Source organism: Fringilla coelebs, assembly GCF_963513975.1.
Source record: "Fringilla coelebs genome assembly, chromosome: 15".
Classification (NCBI taxonomy): Eukaryota; Metazoa; Chordata; class Aves; order Passeriformes; family Fringillidae; genus Fringilla; species Fringilla coelebs.
This window is the reverse complement of record NC_140041.1, coordinates 17,354,561-17,367,014: the sequence shown is the minus strand read 5'-3', so window position 1 is coordinate 17,367,014 and position 12,454 is coordinate 17,354,561.

Below are 12,454 nucleotides of genomic sequence, written 5' to 3'. Positions count from 1 at the left end.
AGTCAGTTCTCCTTTTCCTTTTGGTCTAGATGGTCTGTAAGGACCATTCCAACCCCTTAACATCCTGTGGATCTTTTCACACCTTTGTGCCAGGAGGAGGATGGGCAGTTGGAAATCAGGGTGTGGAGAGGAGCTGGGATGGCTCTGGAAGCCCTGAGGGCTTTGTTTAAACACACAGGCTCCGTGTCTGAGCTGGCCTGACTCAGCTGAGCTCCAGGAGTCAAACAGAGACTCTGGAGCTGCTTTGGAATCAAATGTATCCTCCTTAAATCACAGCAAAACAAATTTGTGGTGCCTGTGGTGGGAAAAAAGTCTTCCTCCTTGGGAGCATCCTGTAAAATATCATTTTCCCTGTCCCTCACCTGCCTGCCTGCTCCCACATGCTGTGATGAGTGGGATGAGAGCTCAGGGCGGGCAGGGCTAATTAAAATTCACAATGCAGTGAAATTAAAAGCTCTTGTTCATGTGCAGCAAGTCCTGGGTCGGTGCCCAAGGAAAGATGAGGATATTCCATCCCTCCAGTCACCAGCTTTGTGAGCAGAGAAATGTGGGGACTTTGTGCCAGAGGAGGTCACCAGGTGGTGGCTCAGCTCCTGCAGCTCCCGTCCTCCTCCTCCTGTGGATGGGGAAGTTGTCCCTCGTTCCTGGGGCATTCTGTGGGACACTGCAGGAGGGATGCACCTGAGGGCTGCAGAGCCTGGCCAGGACTGTGCTGCTGCTCCAGGAGAAGGCTCTGGGAAGAGAAGGAATGTGGGAACAGAGGAATTACCTTGCAGAAAGCACCGACCACCAGCGTCCTGCCCCGTCACGGCAGAAATAGGGGAAAGGGAAGGGCTGGATCAAATCTCCTCTGACACCAGCGGTGCCATGGCTTGTGACTCCTGCCCCAGCCACATGTGACTGCCTGTTCCATGCCCAGGCCAGGAGTTTTCCTTCCTCCCTGCAGCCAGACAGGCTGGAAATAGGCCTGGAGGGAGCCACGTGCAGCAGAACGAGCTGCTCAGAGCAGCACCTTCCTTCCCAGCGCTTCCAGAGGGTGCTGGGAGCTGCAGACACATCCCTGCTTTGCATTTGGTGCTCCAGTCCTTGCCCAGTGTGGCCTTCCAGGCACCAGCACTCCCAGTCCTGGCACTGTGATCCTGATGCCTCAGGGGGCCATTTAAGGCCTGGAGTAAGCAGGGGCTGGAGTTCTCTCCCATATGTTCATTCTTGGACAGTGGAAATACCACGACAGGAATAATTCTTGCATCATCTGAGCTCTGCTGTGAGCCTCCCGTGGAATGGGGAGAAAGGAAATGCTGATAAATGGAAATGCAGATATGGACAAAGAGCTGGATTTACTGGGATTTTTGTGGAAATGACTCGTTTCTGCAGAAATGCAGCACCCAACAACAACAGTTGTTATCAGCAGACATTTTTTCATCATTCCTTCGTGGCACACTGGTGCTAACTGGGCTGGAGGAGAGACCTGGCGTGGAGGAGCAGCGAGGCTGAGGCAGAGATAAACCTTGAGCTCAGCTTATCTCAGAGGTGGCTGCTCCTCTCTGGGCAGCATCTCCTGCTGTTGCCTGGCTCAGTAATGAGGAGTTGGTAAACACCAGCTGTTCTGCTAAGCAGAGCTGGGGGGAGTGTGTAAACTGGGTAATTTAGATTAAAAATCATTTATTTGCACAGCAACCTGCTTGTTCAGTGATAATTGGCCTCATAAATATGTATGGAGAGGAGGAGCAGGGGCTGAGGCTGAGCCAGAGCCAGGAGCCACCAACTGTGGCTGCAGGGGCTTGAATAAACTCTCCCTCTGTGCACTGGGGTGTGTTGGGATGAAAACACCTGGAACAGGCCTGGAATTCCTGCAGTGCTGCTGGGCCTGCCCTGAGAGCTCACCTTGCTCCTGGGGGAGGGCAGAAGGGGCAGAGGAGCAGCAGGGAAATGACTCTGGATGGGGAATAGAGAGGCCAGGTGTAAAAATAATTCCCAGCAGGGATTTGGAACTCTTTGTGCTGAGGTGGCATCAGGCAAGGGGCACTCCTGGAGCTGTCACCTCTGCTGGCACTGCCCACCGCCACCTGAGTGTCCCTGGCACTCCCCGCCTGGGATGGGCATTTCCAGGGAGAGCATCCCTGTGGGCATGGAGAGGGCAGGGAGAGCAAACTGGTCAAATGGGGCAGAAAACACAACCCAAGCATCCAGCTGGTGAAACCCCAGTGCCAGGGACATGTGGAAGTGGCTCTGCTGAGTGCCAGGGGATGGTGACAGATCCCTGCTCCTGCCTTGTCCTGGGTTAGGAGGGGCCAGGGTGAACTGGGGGTCACAGGGAAGCTGCTCAGAGCTCCTGTGGGCTGTGCCAGGAGTGACAGCTCCACACAGAAGGAAACAGGCAGGAAAGAGGCAGGAAAAAGGCAGGAAAACTGGCAGGAAAGAGGCAGGAAAGCTGTGAGGAAACTGTCTGGAAAACTGGGAAGAAACAGATGGGAAACAGGCAGGAAATAGGCAAGAAACAGCTAGAAAAACTGAGAGGAAATAGGCAAGAAAACTGGGAGGAAATAGGCAGGAAAAAGGCAGGAAAACTGGGAGGAAATAGGCAGGAAAACTGGGAAGAAATCAGCAGGAAAACTGGCAGGAAAGAGGCAGGAAAACTGTCAAGAAACTGGGAGGAAAACTGGGAGGAAAACTGGCATAAGAGTCTCTTCTCCCCACAGCACTGGGGCCAAGTGTAGGATGCAGCACAAGTGCCAGCAATTCCTGTCACACTGCAGGAGAGGGGAGGGAAATGAAAAAGACTCCACATTTGGCTGTGGAGACTCTTGGAATGCAGTCCAGGAATCAGGATGAATACACAGAAATGAGCTCCTGAGCAGCAGATGGGTTTTGAGGAAGGAAGAATAAATCCTTACATAACCAAACTCCCTCTGTGCTCTGGTTATGGGCTGCTTGTTTTCTTTTGCTGTTTTGTTTGGGGTTTTTTCCTTTCTTTTGCACCTGCTCTGACCGTGGCACTGGGGCCACACAAGAGCATAAACCCACACTGGTGATAAATTCTGTGTCTGCAGGATTTATGGGCTGGTTCTGGGGTTTAATCCTCCCTGGAACACCCTCAGCTCCTTGCAGCTGATTGTTTAATGGCAGCATGACTTTTCTTCCCCTGTCTGGGATTTAAGCCAGGCTTGATCCCAAAGTATTCCTACAATATGAATCAGGTTAAAAACCCCTTCCTCCAGCGCTTTGGGAAGGATTTCATGAATTCCTACATGACTCCAGAGCATCAGGAGTCTCCCCCAGATTTGCCTGACCCATCAGCTGGGTTTTGCTGTTTTTATCTCATGGTGTGGCAGAAGGATGAGCTGCGTGCTCTGTGGTGGTTGTGCACTGAGGGGCAGGGATTGGCACCCAAGGGAAGCCAAACCTGACACATTCAGAGCCATCTCTGTCTCCTGTGCCTGTACAACACCCATTCTGGGAGTTATTTGGTACCCCAGAAGATTTGGGGGGTGTCCCTGTCCTGCCTTCTCTCAGTCCTTTCTTCCTGCATCACCTGAACTCCTCCTTACAGATCCTCTCCTGGCCTTGACAGATTTTCTTGTGAAATCTTCTTGTTGCTGTTTTGATAAACTCCCAGGCATGAGCTGCTTTGTTCTCAAATCCTTTCCAAACCTGCCCTAAAAACTGGCACCAACTACTTTTTGTGATGTATCCCTCTTCTCCCTCTGGATTCACCTCCAGCTGGAAATCCCTTGATCTTCTTGTATTTCCACCTGGAAGGACACAGCAGCCTAAGGGACACTGAGGAAAGACTCTGTTGGACACTCTGCAAATCCTACCGGACCTCTGGTGATTTATTTTTTGGCAGGAAGGCTCTTGCCTGTGGAATTCAGCAGGTGATGCCCCAGCAGCTGAAAATTCCACCCAATATCGCCCTGCTCACACTTTTATTTTGGGTGGCCGAGGTGCTGCCAACACCCTCTGGCCCAAACCCGTGCGAGTGCAGGAGTGCAGGGCGTGGGTGTGAGAGAACCTCGGCTCTAATTAACAGCTCGTTAACATTTCCCGCTCTCCGGGCTGAAGGTCGGTACCTCGAGCATCCTCCCGGGCACCGCAGCTCTCAGCATTCCCAGCCCATCCCTGCCAAACCGCAGCTGCCGTTCCTGAGGGATTTAGGGAAACCAGCCCTTTCCTTTTCCTTGCCCTCAAACAAGGGCGAGAGGCTTGGCTGACACAAAAATAAACAAGAACCACGATGGGGACAAAGGGGGTCCCTGGGCCTGCTGCTGCCGTGGGAGTGCCTGTCCTCCCCTCCCCAGTGAGAGGAACAGTGGGTTTGTCTTTCCAAACCAGCTGTGGGGCTGCTGGTAGATAAAACCAGCTCTGGGAGATAAAAGAAACAATGGGAAGGGTTCCACTGATTGATGAATGGAAAAAGAGATTTGCTTTTACAAATGAACTTTAGGTTTGCTGATAAACGAAATTAGACATTGAGAAATGAAAGGAACAATGAAGAAGAAAAACCCCTGAACTCTGTAAGAATTAAAAATGAAAAGGGAGGGTTGTACATTAGAGGGGAATCTTTGGTATCAGGTGTTTTGGGAAGTCTGAACCCCTCAAGTACCTCAGCCAATGGGGAAAGAGAGAAGGGGAATTGGGATAAAAAGGAGGCTGCATCCTTCAAATATCTGAGAGACCCCAGGGGAATGCCCCATGGCCTCTCCCTTTACTGGAATAAAGCCAGAAAGGCTCCTCTGTCTCCTTTTTGTACGTAAACCTCTGGTGTTTGTGGATTAACTTTCCTAACATCAGAATCTCCTGCAAATCCTCTGCACCCCTGCAGAGTGGGATTTCTCCCAACATCTGGATTTCTGCCGTGGTTTGGGTTCACTTCCCAAAACCTGGCATGGAGAGCAGCACTGCAGGAGAGGAGGGAGAGGGAAGCAGCAGGAAAGGGGGCTGGGGTCACTCCTGGGAGCTGTGTGAGTAATGCCATGATTGACTCTCACAATTAACAGGCAAATATCATGGATATAGGTTAAGAAAAGTTTTATAGATTTATAGTTATGTTGTACCCGCTTGTGTGGTTATCAAGGGACAGCTGGGTTGGGACATCTGGGAGGGCTGGCTTGTCACTGTGGTGACACCTGGCCTCCAGTCAGGATTTGAAGAAGAGATCTCCACCACTGGACAGCCAAGAAGGGGTTGATGGACAGAACTTTGCGAGAGGCTAAAGGGTTAAAAAGGGTAGAACCTCCGGTGTGAGAAATCTTTTGCTCCCGGCGCCTTTTTTCTTTATTCAGTCTTCTGTTGTATTTTTGATAAGGTTTAATGAACCTTCCTAAACTATGAAAAGTGAGGAGCTGTTTCTGACACTGGGTACCCCAGGAGCTGAGCCAGCTGTGGGGAGGGACAGCCCGAGCTGCTCAGCTCGCTGGAGCCCCTTCCCTGCTGCCTGCACCTCCAACCCAGAGCCTGCCTGACAGAAACACGGCCAGGGTGGGCAGGGGTTACCGTGGCAAAGAGCTGCTCCCAGTCCCTGCATCACTTCCAGCCCAAGGTGGAGCCTGCAGAATCACCCCCAGCAGCCAGAGCTGCTGCACGCCCAGGCACACACCAGCTGAACCTGTTAATTCACTTTTAGTTACACAGTAATCACATGTTTATAAAAAAACCAACAGATTAACAAGAAAATCTGATATTCAATGACTGCCCAAGAGACAGGGATCGATTTCCTGCTCGTTAGACAATCTATTATTATGATTATTATTATTATCATTATGCATCATTGGATTGAGTTTCACATACAAAAAGTGATGAAATCCAGAGGGATGAACATGAGATACCTGTAACTTAATTTATGTGGAAGAGCTTTATTAGCTGCAAGCCTGGAACATTCCAGGAGAGTTTTTAGCCACATCCCCCCCAAAAAAAGGGTTTAAAAAGGCCATGTCTCACTGCCCTGAGGAGGGACACACTCCCAGAGAAGAAGCACTTTCTCCCACCCCTCCTTCCCGCAGTGGCCACTTGGGAATGCAGGAGAACCCAGGGGGTTAAAGAAATTTGAGTGTTCCCGAGCGATTCTCACTTTCCAGGTGCTCCCATTCCGGTGTTTGTTACCACAACCCCTCGGAAATGCTGTCAGGGAAACGCCACACTCGGTGGCCCTGTCCCTCCCTGTGGTGTCACAGCCTCATCACGTCTCATTAGTTAATTAGAGCACAGAGGAAGAAGCCGGAGCAGCCGCGGAAGGTGTGAAAATGTTCAGCGAGCTCAGGCAGCAGCGCCAGAGGTGCTGCCCTGGGTGACAGCCACGCCTGGGGCAGCTTGTCCCTGTCACCGGAGATCAGCAGGGACCAGAGGTGGCTGCTGGTGACAATCCGGGGCAGCTCCGGTGGGAACAGCCACCCAGTGCAATGGGAAAACGAGGCGGTGTAAATGAAACCAAAATAACCAAGAGAGTGTCTCAGGGGAGGGACAGAAAAGAGAAAATTCACATTTTGCTTCCAGCAGGCAGAAGGAAGGGATCATCCCCAGAGCCCCCTGTGGCACACCCTGCCCACCCAGGGCAGCATTCCCGGGTGATTCCCGGCTTTTCCAGCCCTGGGGTGCTGCCCGAGGTGCTGCCTGCTCTGCCCCCTTTTAGCTCGAATTCTTCCTTTCATTTATTTGCCAAACCCAGCATTTCCCAATCTCTGCAGGCAGCACAACCAGAGAGCAAAGCCCCAGCTCTTGGCCCCACCAGCACTGGAGGAGGACACAAGGAAATCTGAATTTCCTCTGCCCAAAGCAGCTGGAAAAGTGGAAGATTTGAATTTCCAGCAGCGCTCTCCTCCTGCAGCCCCACCACGGGCAGGGAAGAAAGGCAGGAGCGACTCCTCCGTGGCAAATTCCCAGAATTTGCTTTTCCAGGTCGATTTTTAAAGCCCCTCTGCTGGTTATTTACTGCTGAGCTCTACATTTCGGGAGTATATTGTACCTGACTCATTTTATGGCCTGCCTTGCCTTTTATCTTGCCTGGCTATTAATTTAACCCAGCAAATCTCTGTGTTTGTCAGCTCTGATTCCTGGGGTACCACAGGACTTTGTTTGGAAATTGATTTGTGCTTCCTGATGCTTCAATAAAGCCATTTGGAATAAACACAGCTCTTCATTTCCCTGCCAGTACGTGGGGAACAGGCAGGAGCTGAGCACAAAAATAGACATTTATTTCACAAGTGGACCAAGGGGAGGGCAACAGGGACGGGGTTGCCTCTAAATAAGGTGAAGATTGCAGGGCAAATGAACCTGGATTTATCCAGCAGGACCTGCTGGGTGCAATATTCTGATTTTTTGCTGTCTGCTGTGCCCAGGGAAGGAGTTCTGGTTCTCGCTTGTCCTGGTATTTCCCACACCAGGGAGGGGAAGAGGGAGCTCGATCAGGAATCCAGGGAAAACAAGGCAGAACTGGAAATGGGGTTGGTCCCTCACCTTTGGAGAGATCCCAGACTCCCTGCTCCTTCTCCCTACTGCACAAATCCCAATTTTCCATGTCCTTTTTCTCCATTCCCTTCTCACACCTGATTTCTCACCAGTCAGGAGCCCTCAGTGTGGCAGGAGAGGACAGGCGGGGATAATTTGAAAGGGGTTAATTTTAATTTTTTTTTTCTTTTTCTTTTTGCCAGCACTTTCCCCTCTGTGTTATCCTGCAGGATGCCGAGGCTGCAGCTTGGAGAGCTCCTCATTCCCACCCTGCCCACGTTTCCAGGGGGATGGGGGAGCTTTGGCCAGGCTGGAAGGGACCTAAACCATCCTAAACTTCCACCACCCTTCAAATGAGAGGGGAAATTTTATCATGAAGCCAAAGAGAAGCTGAGCAGAAAAAGGAACTCAAGTGGCTGATTTACCAAAATGCTCAATTTTTCTCTGAAATTAATTAGCTGAACCCTGACAAAACCTGCTATTAAAAGAGCACCCTTGTCTTTTTAATCATCTGAGCTGTTTATAAAGTGCAGCCAGAGGCTGGAAATCAAACCCTCTCCTCCAGCTCTTTTGTTCATTTCTATCTGGGGGGGAAATTCATTAAAAAATTACTGGCAGCCCTGAGCCAACGGCAACAGGCATCTCAAAAAGTCCTGTAATGAACAACTCTGTCAAATGGCCAAATGAAAGGAGAAATAGGACAGCAAACAACAACTCGGGCAGTTGGCTGCCAGCGGGGGTGCAATTAGGAGCTGTGTGATTCACACCCCACACTCGCCCACCACTGCTCTTTAGAGGATGATTCAAGGATTGCATCACTCCAGTTCCCTGGGACCTTCCTTTTGGCGCTGGAAAAAAGGCAAGAAGGGCTGCTCTAAAGCTGCAAATGCCACTGAAAATGGAAAAGTGGAGTTGTGCTGCTTGTTGCGTGGTCCCAGTTCAGCTCAGAGTTCTGGAGTGGGGTGGGCAGGGGTCCAGGGGAGGGGGCTGAGCCTGACCCTGGGAATGGAGAGGGCAGAGGGATGGGGGGAGCATCCCTTGGTCCTGGGTGAGGAGGCACCCGGGGATCAGAGGGATGGAGCAGCTCTGCTGGGAGGAAAGGCTGGGATTGTTCAACTGGAGAGGAAAAACTTTGGGGTGACCCAATTGTGGCCTCCCAGTTCCTGAAGGGGCTGCAGGAAACAGGAGAGAGAGGATTTACAAGGGATGGAGGGACAGGGCACAGGGAATGGCTTCACACTGCCAGAGGGCAGGCTCAGGTGGGATGTTGGGAAGAATTCCTCCCTGTGAGGGTGGGGAGGGGCTGGGATGGAATTCCCAGAGAAGCTGTGCCTGCCCCTGGATCCCTGGAAGTGTCCAAGGATGGGCCTTGGAGCCACAGGGAAGGTGTCCCTGCCCATGGCAGGGGTGGCACTGGATGATCTCTGAGGTCCCTCCCAGCCCATCCCAGCCAGGCACCCTCTGGTGCTGTGGTCTCTGTTATCAGCAGCCCTGAACCTGTGGGCTGTGCTCTGTGCTGCCACAGGGCCCCACACCTACCCAGAACAGCCTCCTCCGTATTTCCAGGGCATGTGGGGACCCTTCCCCGGTGGCCCATGTCCTGTGTCACCCCCGTGTGGTGACATGGCAGGAGTGGGCACAGCACCAATATTCATCTCTCTGCAAGCACAAGCTGCTGCTGGGAGTCACTCCAGACGATTCCCATCGATCCAGCCCCAGAAATGACTCAATCCAATGTTCTCCAAACCTGTGCTTAACAGGAAAACTTGATTGGATTTGCTGCTGGAGATTGGCTTGGTTTCAGTTCCTGGGGATATTTTCCTTTTTCCCTGTGGAACACGGTGTGGTTTTACAAGTGAGGAATTCCCATGTGGCCTTTGCATGGAGCCCTGCAGCTCTGAAGGACTCACACCCAGGGTGACCACACAGCTGGGGCAACACCCGTGCCACTGTCACCTCCAGGTCCCCACAGCCACCATGGGCAGAACAGCCCCTGCAGCTCCTGCACCCCTGCAGTTCCTGCAGCCCCTCCACCCCTGCAGTTCCTGCAGCCTGGGCTGGCCCTGCCCAGGAAACCCAGGCTGGAGCAGAGGGGACAGGACAGGCCCAGCGAAGGCAGAGGATCCCCAAATCCCTCTGCTTGTGGCTGGCATCCCTAGGGACAATAACAGTTGGACAATGTGGTGCTTGTCCTGAGAGAGCTTCCTGCCTTCACAGAGGAATTCAGAAGACAAAATGCAAGAGGGGATGGAGCTGATGTTTCAAATTTCCTTTTGGCTGTGCTGGGAAGAAATCCCATAAACACCAGTGCAATGCAGTGCTCTGCCTTCCAGATTCCCATTGGGAATCCATCCATCCATCCATCCATCCATCCATCCATCCATCCATCCATCATCCATCCATCCATCCATCCATCCATCCATCCATCCATCCATCCATCCATCCATCCATCCATCATCCATCCATCCATCCATCCATCCATCCATCCATCCATCCATCATCCATCCATCCATCCATCCATCCATCCATCCATCCATCCATCCATCCACTGCCCATCCCTCTGCACCTCACATTCACTGTTAAATAAAGATCTCTGCTGCTGACTTTGGGTTTGTTTGCACCTTAATCAGGGCAGAGAAATCTCTCTAATCGTTTTAATGACCACATTTTGACAGTGGGGACCTGGAGCCTGCCCCAGCCTGAGCTCTGTGCCTGGGCAGCCAGTTGGGAGCTGTGGAGATGTTCCTGCTCTCCAATCCCTGTGCCTGAGAGAAGCTGGACAGATAAAAGTGACCTGCAGGTCCAGGGCTGCATCTGGTTGGGCTCAAAGAGATGAAATCCATTTTGGGATCCCTCTCAGTGGTGTCACTCTGCTGCCAGGATTTTAAGGGCACCTGTCAGGGATATTTTGGGAAGCAGAGGCTCCTGCCTGTGCCCCTGTGCACAGAATTCCATGTCAAACGAGGTCTGCTGCAGCAGGGCTCAGGGGAAGGTGTGGTTTAGTGGGAGGCCAGGATGAGAACGTGGCTTCTGAGCCCCTGTCACACACAGGGCCAGCCTGGGCTCTGGGCTGGGCTTTGGCCTCTCCTGTGCACCACTGTGGGGTCATCCAGAGCTCTGCCCAGCCCCAGGGACAGGGAGAGGGCTTTTCCCAGGGATCTGCCAGGCTGGGAAGGGAAAGGAGCTCAGCATCTTCACATGGATCCTGCCCCCAACACGCTGAACCAGCTCCAGGGCTGGGCAAGGCACAACATTCCCACAGAAGTTCCCACCTGACCATTTGAGGTTCAGGGGTGGCTTTGGTGTCAAACCCACAGAGAAGCTGAAACCCCTGGAGCTGCACGGCCTGAAGGACCCAGCCTGGCTCTGCCCCAGGGCTGCCCACCCCCAAGAGCTATTTTTGGAACAAACTCATTTTTTATCTCCTTAATTAGGTCACAATTCCCCTGATTTTTGAGTGGCAGCACCTAAACTGACCACAGGCACCTTGCCATGGGCAGCTGGGCTTTGGCTCCACGATTTGCTTGGATCATGCTCAGGAAATATGGGGAAAAGCACCCACCAGAGGGACAGAGTGTGTGCTCAACCAGAAGCCACAACAGAAGATGCAGCAGCAGGAGGAATCCTGGAGCTGCAGAAGGAGCCTGCTGTGATTTCTGCGTGCACTGAGCTCCTGGGGAGGGATGTGGGTGTGCTCTGCTGTGCAATCAGCAAATCTGGCAGCCAGGAACACATTTGCAGGATTATGTTGCAATTAATGTGATTTAATGTCAGAGCCTCCTTATTGTTCTTGTCCCACTCTCTCCCTGCAAGACTTCATCAGAGCAAAACTTTCTCTTCAGGAATCACAGAATTATGGGATTTTGGGTTGGAAGGGACGTTAAAAATCATCTCATTCCATGGACAGGGACACTTTTCATTATCCCAGGTTATTCCAAGCCCAACCTGGCCTTGGGCACCCAGGGATTCCCTGGCATGAGGGGAATGATCGCTTCCATTAATTTCATTTATTTATAGCAGGATTGAAAGAACTGTTCTTCAGCCCCAAATGCAGCAAATGATCCTTTTGCTTGTAAATTCTCTGCATCAGCAGAAGTATTTGATGTTGCTGAAGGCTGCATTAATCACTAAAAGACAGGACTCCATCTCCCACTGGGATTTATCCCTGTGCCTGGGCAGGGAATGCAGACACAGCTCTCTGGAAGGAAACTTCCCACTCAGAACTCCTGGTGATTTTCCATGGTTTGGTTGAAGACCCCTGAGGATGGAGGGAATTGGGGAGAGCAGGGATGTCAGCGTGGGTGGAGCTGCCCAGGTGCAGGAGGGAGCAGGTGAAGGTCACAGGCCAGGAGTGAGGGACACTTCTGTCACCACAGAGACACCTGGCCAGGGCAGGAGGGAGTCAGGGCACTGCCCTGGGGGGTTAATCCTGAAAAGCAGGTGGAAAATCAGCCCTGCAGTGAGTCTGGAGGGAATTCCAGCTGCAGGTGCAGGGCAGGTGAGCCAGGCTCTTTATCTGCCCTCCGATAGTCCCCTAAGAAGGGGCCCTGGGAGGTCTTGGGAGAGGATTCCAGGGCAAAGCAGAGCTTTGGGATCTCTGGAGAGCCTGGCTGTGTGTGAGCCCTGCAGGGGCTGGAGCAGAGCAGGATTTACAGCATTTAAACGAGAAGGGACAGCCAGTTTGGATTCAAGAAACAGCCCCAAAAAAACCAGGAAGAAGGGACATTTTCTGGGCACAGAAACCCCCACCTCAGAGTCTGCTCCAGAAGAAAAGCCAGGCAATAAATATTGGGAAAAGCCATGAATCATAAACATAATTATTGTTCCCAGTGCTGTGAGCATCTTGCTCTGGACCTGCTCCACCCCATCCAGCCTGGCCTTGGGCACTGCCAGGGATCTAGGGGCAGCCCCAGCTGCTCTGGGCACCTGTGCCAGGGCTGCCCACCCTCACAGGGAGGGATTTTTCCCCTAACATTTTAATCTAAATTTCCCAAGGGCTCCAGCTTGGCCCTTC